Raw genomic sequence first — 16,453 nt, 5'->3', positions numbered from 1 at the left:
AGACTGAGTTCATACCTGTAGTGTCCAAGTGATAATCCCATCCAGTGGCTTTGGTCATTTCCAGAACAGAAGATATATTTAAAACAATTATTACTGAAAACTTCCTGAACTTGGGAAGAGAAATAAACATCAAGATCCATGAGGCTCAAAGGATTGCAAAAGGCTGAATTTGAATAGTTCTATACCGAGGAACAATATTATTAAATTGCCAAAAATCAAAGATAAAGAAAAAAAATTTAAGAGCAGCAAAAGAAAAAAGGGATGTTGAATATAAGAGAATCCTCATAAGATGATTGGTGGATTTCTTTTGTTTTTTTAAGATTTTATTTATTTATTCATGAGAGACACAGAGAGAGAGAGGCAGAGGCATAAGCAGAGGGAGAAGCAGGCTCCCTCTAGGGAGCCCCATGTGGGACTTGATCCCAGGACCCCAGGGTCACGCCCTGAGCCAAAGGCAGATGCTCAACCCCTGAGCCACCCAAGTGCCCCATTGGTGGATTTCTCAACAGAAACTGACGACCAGGAGAAAAGGAAATGACATGTTCAAAATATTGAAGAAAAATAACTGTAAATCAAAAATTCAATACCCAGGAATGCCTCAGTGGCTTAGTTGGTTAAGCATCCTACTCTTGATTCAGCCCTGCTCTTGATCTCAGGGTTATCAGTTCAAGCCCATGTTGGGATCCACACTGGGTGTAGAGCCTATTTAAAAAATATATATATACTAGTGTAGTTGTCCTTCAGAAACAAAAGGTAAAAACGTGTCCAAACAAAAGCTGAGAGAATTAATTATGATCAGACCTGTCCTACAAGAAATGATAAAACGAATTATTTTACATGGAAGTAAAGAACACTAATTAACGTCATAAAAATATTAAAAGGAATTTTAAATCTTACCGATAATGGCAAAAAGATATATAGTCAGAGACTCAGCAATATGGCAACAGTAGTACATAATTCACAACTCTAGGTTAAAAGTAAAAAAATAAAAACAATAAAAAATAAAAAAAGTAAAAAAATAAAAATAAAAATAAATAATAATGTAGTGAAATTAACCTCAGTTATAATTATCTATTTTTTGTCACACAATATTTAAAAATCTTGTAAATTGTAATACTAGTTACTTAAAATGTGAGGGGGAGTAGTACAGTATAAAGTTTATGAATTCTAGGGTGGCCCCAGTGGTGCAGTGGCTTAGCACCGCCTGCAGCCTGAGGTGTGATCCTGGAGACCCGGGATCGAGTCCCATGTTGAGCTCCCTGCATGGAGCCTGCTTCTCCCTCTACCTGTGTCTCTGCCTCTTTCTCTCTGTGTCTCTCATGAATAAATAAATAAAATCTTTTAAAAAAAAGTTTATGAATTCTATTGAAGTGACATTATTATAGTTTAAAATAAGTTTTGTAAGTTTAAGATATTTTCGTAAGCCTCATAATACTAACAGAAAAATCCCGTAGTGATTACACAATAAAGAAGTCAAAACATTCTAATACCAAGTAACACTGAAACATGAAAAAAGGTATCAGAATAAGAAACAAGTATCACGGATCTACGAACCAACAAAAAAGATTAAGAAAATGGCAAGAGTATGTCCTTACCTACCAATAATTACTTTAATGTAAACATGTTAAATTTTCCAATTAAAAGCCTTAGGATGCCTGAATGTAAACAAACAAACAAAAAGAGCTAACAATATACTGACTCACTGTAGGCTTAAAGACACATATAGGGTGAGACTAAAAGGATAGGAAATATATATCTGGAAAAAAAAACAAAAGGATAGCTATACTTAGACAAAACAGGCTTTACACTAAAAATAGTAAAAAGAGACAAAGTAGGTCAATATATAATAATAAAGGGGTCAAGGTGCCTGGGTGGCTCAGTCATGCCTCATCTCAGATCATGATCTCAGGGTCTTGGGATCCAGCCAGGTGTTGGGCTTCCTGCTCAGCAGGAATTGGAGTGTGCTTCTCCCTCTGTCTCTGCTCCTCCCTTCTGCTTGTCCTCTCTCTCTCTCTCTCTCTCTCAAACAAACAAACAATCAAACCTTAAAAAAATAAAGAGGTCAATACATCAAGATTAACAATTATAAATACTTATGAACCAAACATCAAAGCATCTAAATATATAAAGCTAAAAATAAAAGAACTAAAAGGAAAAAAAACTGTAATATAATAATAGGTAGGGACTTTAATACCTCACTCTCAACAATGGATAGATAATCTAGATGAGAATCAACAAGGAAACAGATTTAAACAACACTGTAGACCTAATGGTCCTATACATATAGGAGACACATACAGAACATTCTACTCAACAACAGAACATTCATTTTTTTCTCAAGTGCATATGGACTATTTTTGTACCAAGTATCTTTATAAAACTAGAAACCAACAAGAGAAAAGCTAGACAATTCACAAATATGTGGGAATTAGATGACACTCTCTGAAAATTTGATGGATAAAGTAAGAAATTAAAGGGAAAATTAAAAGATTTCTTGAAACAAGCAAACACAGAAACACAAAATACCAGATCTTATGAGATGCAAAAAATGCAGTTCTAAAAGTAAAGTTCACAGCCATAAACACCTATACTAAGAAACAAGAAAAGTCCCAAATAAATAATCTAATTCTACAGCTTAAGCAACTAGAGAAAGAACTGGTTGAGCTGAAAATTAACAAAAGGCAGGGAATAATAAAGATTAGAGCAGAAATAAATGAAGTAAAGAACAGAAAAAAAGAAAAGATTAGCCAAATTAAGAATTGTTTCTTTGAAAGATACATAACACTGCCAAACTCTTAGCTAGCCCAAATAAAGAAAGAGAAAAAAATAATTAAAATTATAAATGAAATAGAGAGATTACAACTGACACCAGAATTCTAAAGGACAATCAGAGGGTATTATGAACATATGTCAACAAACTGAGCAATCTAGAATAAATTGAAAAAAATTTAGAACCATACAAATTAAATAAGCCAAAATCAGAAAGTAACAGAAAATCTGAAAATATCAATTACATTAAGGAGATTGAATTGGTAATCAAAAATCTCCCAAAGAAAAAAAGCCCAGGACAAGATGACTTCATTGGTAAATTTTTCCAAACATCAAACATTTTAAGAATTAATACCAGTCCTCTCAAACTCTTTCAAAATATCACAAAGGAGGGAGTGCTCCCAAACTCATTTTATGAGGCCAGTTTTATCCTGATACCAAAACCAAAAAAGGACAGTAATAGAAAAGAAAACCATAGGTCAATATCTCTAATGAATATGGATACAAAGATTCTCAGTAAGATACTAGCAAGCTGAATTGAGCAGCCCATCAAAAGGATCATTCAGCAAGATCAAGAGGGATTTATCCCTGAGATACAAGGATGCTGCAACTTAGGCAAATCTATCAGTATGATACATTATATGAATGGGATGAAAGAAAATTGTCTGATGATCTCAATGCAGAAAAAGCAACTGAAAAAATTGACATTCATTCATGATAAAAACTTAGCAAATTAGGCATGGAAGTGACATCTCAATATATCAGAGGCCATGTATAATAACGAACCCACTGCAAACATCATATCAATGGTAAAAGGATAAAATCTTTTCCTCTAAAGTCAGGAACAAGACAAGGGTGCCCATTCTCACCATTCCTGTTCAATATACTACTAAAAGTCCTAGTTAGAACAGTCAGACAAGAAAAACAAATAAAAGGTAAGAGAATTGAAAAAAAAAAAGTAAAATTGTCTCTATTCATAGATGTCATGATTTTATATAGAGAAAATCATAAAGATGCAACCAAAAAGCTGCTAGATTTAATCAATGACTTCAGTAAGGTTGGAAGGTATGAGATTAACATACAAAAATCAGTAGCATTTCTACATAGTAACATTTAATATTCCAAAAAAGATATAAAGAAAATATATAATGATATAGATATACCATTTTCATATAATGAAAAGGTATAATGATCCCACTTATAATAGCACTAAAAACAATAAGATACTTAGGAATAAATTTAACCAAGGATGTCTAAGATCTCTACTCTGAAAACTACAAGACATTGCTGAAAGGAATCCAAAAAGACATAAGAAATGGAAAGATATCCCATGTTTATAGATTGGAAGAATTAATACAGTTAAAATATCAGTATGAACAAAAGCCATCTATAGATTCAATGCGATCTATATGAAAATTCCAATGGCATACTTCACAGAAGTAAGAGAATCACTCTTAAAGTTTATGTAGAACCAGAAAAGATTCTGAATAGCTAAATAAATCTTGAGAAAGAAGAACAAAACATGAGGCATCACACTTCCTGATTGCGAGCTATATTACAAAAGCTTTAGTGATCAAAATAGTATGGTATTGGCATCAAAACAGATAAACAGAGTGATGGAACTGGATCCAGAGACCAGAAATAAACCCAAGCATATAGGTCAACTAATATTTGATAAAGGAGCTCAGAATATTCGATGAGAAAGACTGTCTCTTCAAAAAAACGATGCTGAGATAATTGGATATCTACACATAAAAGAATGAAGCCAGATCCATATCTAATACCACTCACAAAAATTAACTCAAAATAGATTAAATACTTAACAATTGGACCTGAATCCATAAAGCTCCAAGAAGAAAATATAGGAGTAAACTTTTTGTTATGGATTTTGGTAATAAATTTTTTAATATGACCCCTAAAGCACAAGCAACAAAGTAAAAAATAAACAAGTGGGACTACATCAAATCAAAAAGCTTCTTCTTAGAAAATAAACTATCAACAAAGTGAAAAGACAACCTACAGATGGGGCACCTAACCGGCTCAGTCAGTTAAGCTTCCGATTCCTGGTTTCAGCTCAGGTCATGATCTCATCTTCCTAGGAGCCCTGTAACAGGCTCCACGATCAATGGAGAGTCTGCTTGTGACTCTCTCTCTTTTCCTTTGCCCCTCCCCTTGCTCACCTGTGCTCTCTCTCTCTCTCTAAAATGAATAAATAAAATCTTAAAAAAGAAAAGATAACCTATAGAATGGGAAAATATTTGCAAAACATACATTTGCTAAAGAGTTCACATCCAACATATATAAAGAGTTCATACAACTCAATGGAAAAAATAAAATAAAATTACCCAACCAAAATGTCCAAAAGACTTGAATGGACATTTATCCAAAGAAAATATAGGAAAGGCCAAACAGATACATGGAAAAATGTTCAATGTCACTCACAGTAGGGAGATGCAAGTTAAAACCACAAGGAGATATTATCTCATCCCTGTTGGAATAACCATCATCAAAAACACAAGAAATAACAAATGTCGGCATGAATGTGAAGAAAAGGGCACACTTGTGCATTGTTGGTAAAATTGTAAATTGGCACAACCACTATGGAAAACAGCTTGGAGAATCCTCAAAAAATGATAAAAATTCAACTACCATATGAGCCAGCAATTGTACTTCTGGGAATATAGTCCAAGGAAACAAAAACGCTAGCTCAAAAATACATCTGCGCCTCCTTGTTCGTAGCAGCTGTTACAATTACAAAGGCATAAAAACAACCCGAGAGTCAACTGGTGGAGGAACAGATACGTTGCATTATCCATTTGTAATGGAATACTACTCAGCTATAACAGAGAGGAAACGTCACCTCTGTGACAACATGGATGGATCTTGAAGGCATTGTGCTCCATGAAATAAATCAGACAGAGAAAGACAAACATTGCATGGTCTCGTTTATAAATGGAATCCAAAAAAAGAAGGAAAGAAGGCAGAAAAAGAGGTCAGGCTTATCGTTCGCAGTGATATAAGATCAATAAATCCTAGGGATGTGATGTACAACTTGCTGACAGTAGCTAACACTGACGTATAACGTATAGGAGAGTTGTTAGGAGAACAGATCCTGAGTTCTCATCACAAGGACAATTTGTTCTTCCTTTTTTCTTTTCTTCTTATTGTATCCATACAAGATACTGGATGTTAGCTGAACCCGTCATGGTCATTGTTTCATAATATGTGCAAACCAAACCATCACGCTGTCTGCCTTAAACAGTCACGTGTCTGTTATTTCTTAATAGAATTGGGAGGGAAATAAAAGAAATTGTAAAGTGTACACATGCATACGTATCCACAAAACAAATTTCAATAGTGAGACATTCTATCAGCAATGTGGTTTGCATCCTGGTTTCAATTATTATTTTTTAAGATGTATTTATTTATTTTAGAGAGAGAGTGAGCACGAGCAGGAAGGGGAGTGGGAAAGGGGAAAAGAATTTCCAGCAGCCTCCATGCTGACTAGAGGACTTCACATGGGGCTTGATCTCATGATCCTGAGTTCACCACCTGAGCTGAAACCAAGAGTCAGGCACAACTGGCTACACGATGCAGGAGCCCCTTTGGTTTTATCTTTTTTTAATAAACATTTTATTTATTTATTTATTTGACAGAGAAAGAGAGATAAAGAGAGAGAGACAGCATGAGCAGGGTGGGGAGATCAGGAGCATCAGGCATCAGGGAGCATCAGGCAGAGAGAGAGGGCGAAGCTGACTCCTCGCCAAGCTGGGAGCCCGACATGGGGCTGGATCTCAAGACCCTGAGATCATGACCTGAGTTGAAGACAGATGCCCAACCGACTGAGCCACCCAGGCGTCCCCTGGTTTTACTTTTAACAGTTGTTTGACTTACGTAAGCAACGTAGGCTTAAAGGTCAAAATGGTCTTAAGGGCTAAACCAGAATCATATATTTTGTATTAAAGACAGACTCACTTGAATATAATATAACATTATTATATCAAAATGACATTGATGAGGGATAATCAACATCATCTATCTAAACCTTAAAGATACATTCCTTATATATCTGTGATCCACCAGTTTTGCTTCATGGAATCTGTCCGAGAGAAGCGACCAAAAAGAAAGCATGTGATGATAATAATAGTGATATATTTGGAGTAAACTGTCAATGAGGCAATCATACTATGGAACTATGGAACACAATTATAAAAAATGCACCAAACTCATGTATCATGTATATACATATCATATTACATATAGTTTATTTATATATTTTATTTATGTTTGTACATATATATCGATGTCAATATATTTCCAAAGCAGATTGCTCAGTGTTGTCAAAGTTCTAAAAATATTGTGTATCAAACATTCAGGCAAATAAAAATAAGTCAAGCAATGCTTTATATTTTTTATGGATTAAACCACATGTTTGTACAAGTAGAGAAAATATCTGGAACCACATGCTTTAAAATAATCATTGTTTTCTTTCATGAGATTGAAAGGTCATTTTCAATGGAGCAGCTTGTCTTATCTTGAATAGCAAGCTTATTTAGAGACTAAGATATATTTATTACCTGCACTGCTAAAAACTAACTTTAATGAAGGGGAATGCTAATTATGTGAAGATCATATTTTGTTGAATGTGGGTGGAGAAAGATATTATTGCTTTGTATGCAAACCAAGCCATTAAAAAAAAAAAAAAACAACTTTAGCTATTTAAATATATCTGATTTAAAGCTAACCTCTTAAAAAAATAAAGCTAACATCTTTGGTGTCAGATATCCTCTATATATGGAACATGTTTTCTTGATTTTATGGGAAAGTAATTAATCTGTTAAAAGTGTAAGCAAAAGAAAACCAGTTAGTTGAAGAGGAGGCTCCTATTTATTAATGACTATATTATGGAAGATACTTTACAGCAGTCGTATTCGTCGTGATTGTCAGAATTTTCACTTTTCTCAGTTCAATCAATTTAGTCATTATATAATGACTTCTAATATCCGACAGGTTCCAGGATAGTCAATTTTCAGTTATGGATTAATTAATTTTTGTTTGTTTTAGGGGCACCTGGGTGGCTCAGTCGTTTTAAGCGTCTGCCTTCGGCTGGTGTCATGATCCCAGGGTCTCCCCATTGAGCCCCACGTGGGGCTCCTTGCTTGGTGGGGAGCCTTCTTCTTCCTCTCCCTCTACTCCTCCCCCTGCTCCTGCTCTATCACAGGAGTGCTCACTTTATCTCACAAATAAATAAATAAAATCTTTAAAAAATTGTTTTTGTTTTAATTTGGTCAGGAAGTGTCACATCATTATGTCAGTTTATTTTCTTGTTTTCTGGCATCAGGTCAAATGATCCACAGTGACCACCAGTATGTGAGAACAGAGCCCCATCCTTGTGGATTGTCCCTTATTCTCAATAGATAATGGAGGTGCCCGTGGGAGTAATGCTGGCATTCAGCCATTGCTTCAGATACTGCATTCAGGAGGTTCAATATTATTGTTAGTTCTTGCCTTTTTCCCTATACTTTCTTATTAGTTTTATTACATAATGATTTCCCTTCTTCAGATGTATGCAAACATCTGAATTCTTAACATGGAGAGCGTTTCTGGGAGAACAGTAGAAGGGCCTCCACCATGGGTGTATGAAGGGGTTCTTCACATTTTTCATCATTCTAAAATAGCAGTTCTGAAAGCGTGCAGTAGACGCCCATATAACTCAGACTCATTAAGCAGTCTGCATATTAAAATTATTTTTGAAACAATGCTGAGGGGTTTTGCTTTGTTTCTTTTGTACATGTTCATTTCACTGATGACAACAAAGCACTTGTGGGTAACACTATCAGTGACTTCACATAAATCACAACACCAACACCAGTGGACGTAGCAGTCATTGTGTTCCTCTCTTGACATCCCTCCTCCCTTTTTATTTTTTATTTTTTTGGAAGAAAAGGACAAAGAAAAAGTAGCAGCAGTAGCAGCAATGGCTGGTCTCAACTAGGGATTTCTTTTACTTAGCAGAAAAGAAACCTCAACTCTTAGGCAGACACAATTTTCACATATTGACAGATGATATAGAACGTATCCAGAACAGTTTCCACCACAAATGAAGGTATAATGGTCTCTCAAGAAAAATACACGTCTGAGATTGTGTGCACTGCAAATGGAAATAGCTGCTTTTTTTTCTCCCCCATGGGACACCATTTTTATTTGAAGAATGACTGATAAACTATGTTCATCTGGATTTCTGTTTTTGGTTGCATTTTCTTGCAAATAGAGCAAGTGAGCATGTAGGAAAACTACAGACAGTACTTGTCAATAATAACGTTTGGCTTCCCAAATAAAAATCGAAATTTGCAATGGTGACAAATGGTAAACTTTTCAATATGTGTTCAACAGCTTCTCAAAATAAGGATTTGCTAATCAAATCAGTGGAGAGAATAGGATTTTAATGAAAAAAAACATTTAATGCAATCAGTCAGCATTTAAAAGATTTGTAGAATTCAAAGTCATCATTTTCAAAATGAACAAGGATATGATGATACAAAATCACATATGGGTGGAACAGCTACTAAAAATGCAAGACAGAACAATGTTCCAGAATTACGGTTTGAAAAGTTTGTTGATGTTTCCACATTCCACATTGTAACTGATTTCTAATAAATTAACACTCATTGGATTTTGATACAGTATTAAAAAGGAATATTCAAAAAAAATAAATAAATAAAACGGAATATTCACAATTATCTAATAAGATTATTATAACCCCTCCTACCATTTCCAGGTACATATCCATGTGAGGCTGGATTATCTGTATGTTGCACATACCACCAGTGTGCTAGGACAAGCTGTGTAACAAACATCACCTCCATTTTTCTCATGTATCCTGGATGTAACCATCATGCTTGGAGAAAAAGTACTTTTTAGTTTTGATCATTTAACATAAATAGAGATGGCACACCTCATATGCCCATTAGCTGTTAATATCATTAATAAATGCAATGGGGGGTTTCAGCTATTATTACTATTAATAAATATGATCCACCACAATGATATGGTTTTAAACAAAAGAATATCATTATTTGAAAAACATCAGTTAATATTAAAATACTAAAACGTCATTTTAAAAAACGATCATTCTGGCTCCTATGCAGGGAAATGGTGGTGGGGCATGGGATGTCCCATGAGGCATGATGATGGGCATAGACTTTTGGCAGAAATAAGGGTGATTAAATACTTAGATTTAGGAGATATATTCAATGACAAAGCCTCCTGTTGATAAAAAGCACAATTTTATATCTACTTCTATGGACTCATTTGTTGGCTTTTTGTTTGTTTGTTTATTGAGCTTTATTTTTCTTGCTGAATTCCATCTCTAGTTGATTAGCCTATTATTTTCTTTGGATAATTTTTTAAAACTTTATTTATTTATTTTAGAAATAGAGATTGAACAAATGCATGTGAGTAGGGGAGGAGCAGAGGGAGAGTGACACATAGATTTGGGACTGAGCACAGAGCCTGATATGGGACTCGATCCCAGGACCCCAAGATCATGACCTAAACCAAAATCAAGAGTCGGGCAGTTAATTGACTTTTAAAAGATTTTTTTTTTTTTAGGTAATCTCCATCCAACATGGGGCTCAAACTCACAACCCCAAGATCAAGAGACTTATGCTCTGACTGAGCCACCCAAGTGCCCCTATTTTCTTTAGATAATTGACTTTAAGTGTATTATTTATCTTTCCAAAACTCTTAGATCTAATGTCAAACTATTCATTGATTATTTTTAATTTTTATGCTAGCATTCTGTTTCAAAATATTTAGTAATCAAGTAAGTTTTAGTTGTCTAAATCATATGTGTCGCCTTTCTTTGTCACTTGTATGCTTATTTCCCCTGAAATAAATTGACCTCTCTGGCCAGTATATACTCTGAGCTTTATATTATCTAGGATCACATTTCCTGGGACAACTACCCAGTCTGTGTGGCAATACTCATCTGCTTCATTCTCATTTGTGCTTTTTCAACTTTTATGTGCATAGAAAACACCTGGATATCTTGTTCAATGGCAGATTATGATTCCATAGTTCTGGAAGGGGTGGCGGGGGCGGGGAGCGGGGGGCTTTCCAATTCTAACAAGTTCCTATGTTTTATTGTTGCTGCTGATCCGTAGAACAGACTTTGGGGAGCAATGCTCTAAATGACTCCTAAACATTTAATGGCTTCTTAAAGTATCAAAGTCATCTGTGCTGACTTCATTTACATAGGCTTTCATTCATGTGTTCAAAGTTAGCTAATTAATACACAAATCTCTCCCGATAAATAAGGAAGTCCAGAACAGCAAAATGCCCTTCATGTGTATGTTTCTACAGAATTTGCACTTTTTTAAGTGAATTTTAATGCCTGTATACTTTGTCGATGAAAGAGTCTTGGCAGAAAAATTTCAGCGCTGGAAGGAAAGAGACAGATTGTCTAAATAGAGTAGCAAAATTATTATTTTTTCAAAATTATTTTTTTTGATGACTGAGCATTTCACTGACTCTCCTGAGAATGAGACATATATCAGTCTAATAGAAGATATTGAAACATTGAGCATCACATTTAAATCATGACACAGGACACACTACAGACTTTCAAATTATGTTTCCTCTGAGTTTCTTTAAATGTCAGCAACCCTTTTAATACAGCAGATATATATACATACATCAAAACCCTCATATATACAATTATGTGACTTAAAGTTAGAAAAGTTTGCATTGTTTTCAAAATTAAATGACTACCTAGTTTTTTATTGACCCACAATAGTAAAATATACTAAAAGGAAATTGAGTCAGTTTTTTGAAGTTTCAGTAGATAAAGCCAAGTATACCTTTATACCTATTGAAGCGGAATATCATTCATGTATCTTTTCTTCCATTCTCTTCTTTCATCAGGTTCAAACAATCTCTAGGCCATTGCTGTAAATGCCAATGTTTCATGATGCTGCTAATGCCCCGAATATCTGCAGAACTACCGTGGGCATCAGCATCACCATCAGCATCACCAAAGCAATAACAAAAGGAAATAAAAAAGAAAAATTTAATGCTAAAGGAGACCAAAAGATGTTAAACTTTATGTAGTCAAATGACATTACCACAGTCTTTTATTAGCTTCTACTAAACCATTTAGTTTGAGGTACATGTAATCTAAATGATGTCAAGGAGAAATAATGTAATTGAAGTGATTCATGTAGCATATTTAAATTTAGCATCTGATTTTTCAGTTATGATCAAGACTATGGAATTCAATGAAATGTAGTTATATGTACTTCCAATTTTGTATTATGCTGTCCAAGTTACAAACTTATCTATTTTATGCTACCATAATTATAAATTGAATCCAAAATAGAAACTACAAAACACTAGAAATATCGTAAATATAATGAAAGATTCATTTTCATTATAATTAATGAGGGTCACACAGAGCATTATTTAAAAGATTAAAAAGTATGCATCATGCTAATAATCCCTGGTGTAATCAGGTATTTTGGAATATGTGCAATATACGAACATATGCTTGTGCTGTGCACATATGTGTGAATAGGTACATAACACAGCAAATGGAAAATTTACATAGGTTTTATCCTAAGCCAAAAGTTACTATTGATTGGTAACTGAATATGAGTTAACAACTATTTTTTCTCAGCTATAATGTTGGGAATGAGCAGAAGGGTGGGATGGAGCTATATTTGAAGGTACACATGGACAGCAAGGTCACAGGAAAACAGTCTAAAAACAAAAAAACAAAAAAACAAAAAACAAAAAACAAAAAACAAAATAAAACAAAACCCCTCTCTGGCCAGAGGAGGAAAATACAATTGAGATAGACAAACACTCATAGAAGATGGAGAAATTTTACCCAGAAATTTGGTAAGCAAATGTTTTAAAATACTCAAGCACAGATTAACCTATAATTAGAGTTTTGGGGACTTCAATATACCCCTATTAGTCACACAACTGTTTGAATCACCAGATCAGAAATCAGCAGAATATAGACATGGTCAACATAATTAGTATAATTAACATGTACAGAAAACTTTACTCAAAATGGAAAAATACACATTTTTAGACCTTTTAGATTGAATGATACTGACTGCATCTTGAGTGTTAAAACTCAAAATTTCAAAACACTGAAATCATACAGAGTTGCTTATCTGACCATTATAGACTCAAACTAGAAATCAAAAAAAAAAAGAGAGAGAGACAATAGAAAACTATCTAAATACTTGAAATTTACCAGATACTTAAGAATTAATAACACCAAGTTTCACACAACTTCTTCCATAAAATAGAACACAGAGGAACACTACTCACTCATTTTATGAAGACATCATTAATTACCTTAGTGCCGAATCACACAAAGACTGCCAAAAATAAGAAAAATAAAATAAAATAAATCAAAACCATGTTTGCACATTAGCAGATGAAAGTCAGAAAAAGAGATTTCCGTTTCTATGAAAGGTAAATCCATGGTGTATATTAGGTATACAACCATGCTCCTTTTTTAGAGGGAAAAACAATTATAAAACATATGGTCACCATCAAATAAGAATACAATTAAGATTTATTTTTTAGTCCAAAAAATAGTAATTACTTCCTTATTTCTTTTACCATTTGATTTGTTCCAGATGGTTCCAATATGTTTACTTTGAGATACTTGAAATCTCATTTTGATGGAACAATATAGTCCTGCCACAAACATTTTTCCAATTTCGTTCCTTTATCCATGTTTTTAACTAAAATCCTTTGGTTTTCATGTATGGTAGCTAATCATTTTGAAGGCAAAAAAAATAAAATATTTCCCATTAAGAAGTTTACATTTAAGTGTATGTTGATCTATGAAATGCATACTCAGATCAACACAGTGAAATTAAAACTTCAGTAGTCTAGACACATATCAGAATCCCAGTGATTGCTGTATTTGGCTGGAAGGATTAAAAGTAAATATTTTCTATCATCTATACTTCAATTTCCCCCAGCTTTATACATGTTTTACTCTAATAATATTAACAATGAAATTACTACTAATAAAATCATTATTAATCCTCTTATCAATACAAATATTATTGTTATTATTACTATTATCATTACAGATTATGGCAGGTACTTTGAATAGAATATACCAGAGGGTTGATGTAATAAAGAAGTGTAAGAAGGCTGCTCCATCTGACTCCTCGTTTAAGGGGAAGCCTGTAGGTCTTACTATAAGAAGACATCAAGTGCATTAAGAACTACCCAGGCAACAGGGTCCTCAAGTATAAAATCTATAAGCAGGAGCATTCTTGATAACTTCTGAGAATAGCACAACAATGAGTATGTAGAGAGTTGGGGGGAGAGATCCAAATTTGATGCTCTGATTTAAGGTTGATGCTCACATTTTAATGTGAATTTTAGTTATATGTAGATAGTATTAGAGCCAGAATTGTGAATGACATCACCTAGGGATAGATCACAGAGCAAAAAGGAAGAGGACCAAGCATGATGCTCGGAGAGCTCCCTAATGTGAAAAAAGAGAACAGACTCGAGAAGCAAACTGAGAGCAAAGGGCAGAAAAGAAGAAAAAATGTACAGAACAGGATGTGTCATAGAAGTCAACAGCATTGGTGATTTTTGGAATGGAGGAATTGGTAGCATCACAGGTAGCTGAAATATCAAGTACCATAGGTAGAGATGTTCTGGATTTAGAGCTATGGATATTATGATTTCCCTCAGCAAGAAAGTTTTGTTGAGTGATGAAACCAGATTCCAGAATAAAACGGGTTAAGGAAAGAGAGACAAAAGTGGAGGAAATCTTTTGAAATGAAACATGATGGGAAGGAGAGTCTATTATTTTAGCTAGTGGTACATGAGAAGTTGAGTGAAGATTTTCCGGTATGTTTGTATTTGTTATGTGGGAACACGTTGAAAAGTTACTGAGAAATATTGATCTGAGAAGGGGTGGTGGAGTGAGGAAGTGAGAAGAGAGGAGAGTAGTGGTCCGTTCTTCATAAGGCAGGAGGGAAAGATATTGAAAGCAGGTTATTTAGAGTGGAAGGAGCTGCGGCGTTGTTAATAGGAGAAAAGGATTATAGGATAGTTTTCAGATATAGGTGGGTGATCAGAAGATGAAACATTTCTCATTGGATCTTAATATTTTCTAAATGAAAATAATAGGTCAAATCAAAGGCTAAGAATAAGGAATTTAGGGTTTGGAGACACTTTGTGTAATTATGTACACAACAGAACAGAAAAGAAAGAGTGGATATTCCAGGAAGGCACATTTCTGGTTGTGTTGCCATGAGTTTATAGAATTACAAAAAGGAAATGTTTCTCATTGAGAAGTTTACTTTTAAGCATCTGCCCATCCCATTCCCTCCTGGGAAACTTGATTTAAGAGAGTTTAGATCTTTTGTGATAGTGGTGGATACTGTCATAAATTAGTCGTACCCAGGATTGGATTATTTTAATGAATAAAGTGAAAAAGGTCTAAGGGATTCAGTGGATGACTTTATTCAACATTCATTTGGTCAATAACTAATAATTAAACATCTAATATGTGCCAGTAACACTTCTGGGTGACATTGATGTATCAGTGAAAATACAGACGTTTCTTACAGAACTCAGCTTCTGATGGATTGAGTCAGAAGATACATAATTGTTTTACCTGTTTAGGCAGAAATAAATTTTGTAAAAAAGATAAAATAGAATAGGAACTAATGAATGGTTAGAATTATGTTTTACAGAGTGTTTATCAATGGACTCTGTTAAGTGATGTTTGAGCAGAAAATTGAATTGAGCATGAGAACAACCATGCATATAAAGGAAGGAAAAGGGGAACGTTAGAATAGGGACAAAATCCTGAGATTAGATATATGTGATTTGTCCAAGTTGAAGCAAGAGAGGGGCCCCCGGGTGGCTTTGTTGGTCAAGCGTTTGCCTTCTTCGATTCAGGTCCTGGGATTGAGCTCCACCACCCCCTTCCTGTTCATCGTGGAGCCTGCTTTTCCCTCTCCCTTTCCTGATGAGTTCTCTCTCTCTCTCTCTGTCAAAAAAAAAAATATATATATATATATATTTCTAAAATTAATTAATTAATTTTAAAAAGGAAGAAGATGCAAGAAAGCTAGCTAGTATGGCTTAAGGGAATGAGCCAGAGAGAGGGAGGAAACAGATGACATAAAAGAATTAAGGCACAGATCTTTTAGGATCTACTAGGAAATTGGAACAATTGGGGATTTTAATTGGATGGAATTGAAAGATTTCTAGAGAGTTTTAAGCAGAATGGCCTGAGGCATACATGCCTGATGCTTCATCTTGGCTTTTATGTGAAGAACGCATTTTTATGGCCAAGACTGTGTACATGAGGACAATTAAGGAGGCTGTGGCAATAATTAAGGCAAGACTAAATTAGTAGTGACAAGGATAGTATTGAAATAGCAGCCCCCAGATTCTTAAAGAAAGGGCATGGGCAGAAGCCAAGGGAAAAGAGAAAGATAAATGTAGAACCTCTTACTAGTAACTCAGAAGATTCTGGGGTGGAAATCCCAGCTTCCCTCCTGCATAATTGCTGCGAAGATTCTTGCATACTCTCTGTCCCAGGGGTTCTTGCGTCAAATGGGGCCAGCAAATAAATAAACCTTAGGTCACCTTACGTACCTGGAGTGGATTATTGCCC

Source organism: Canis lupus, chromosome 4 (assembly GCF_003254725.2).
Source record: "Canis lupus dingo isolate Sandy chromosome 4, ASM325472v2, whole genome shotgun sequence".
NCBI classification, from domain to species: Eukaryota; Metazoa; Chordata; class Mammalia; order Carnivora; family Canidae; genus Canis; species Canis lupus.
The sequence above is the reverse complement of the archived record's forward strand: the minus strand, read 5'-3'. Positions refer to the sequence as shown.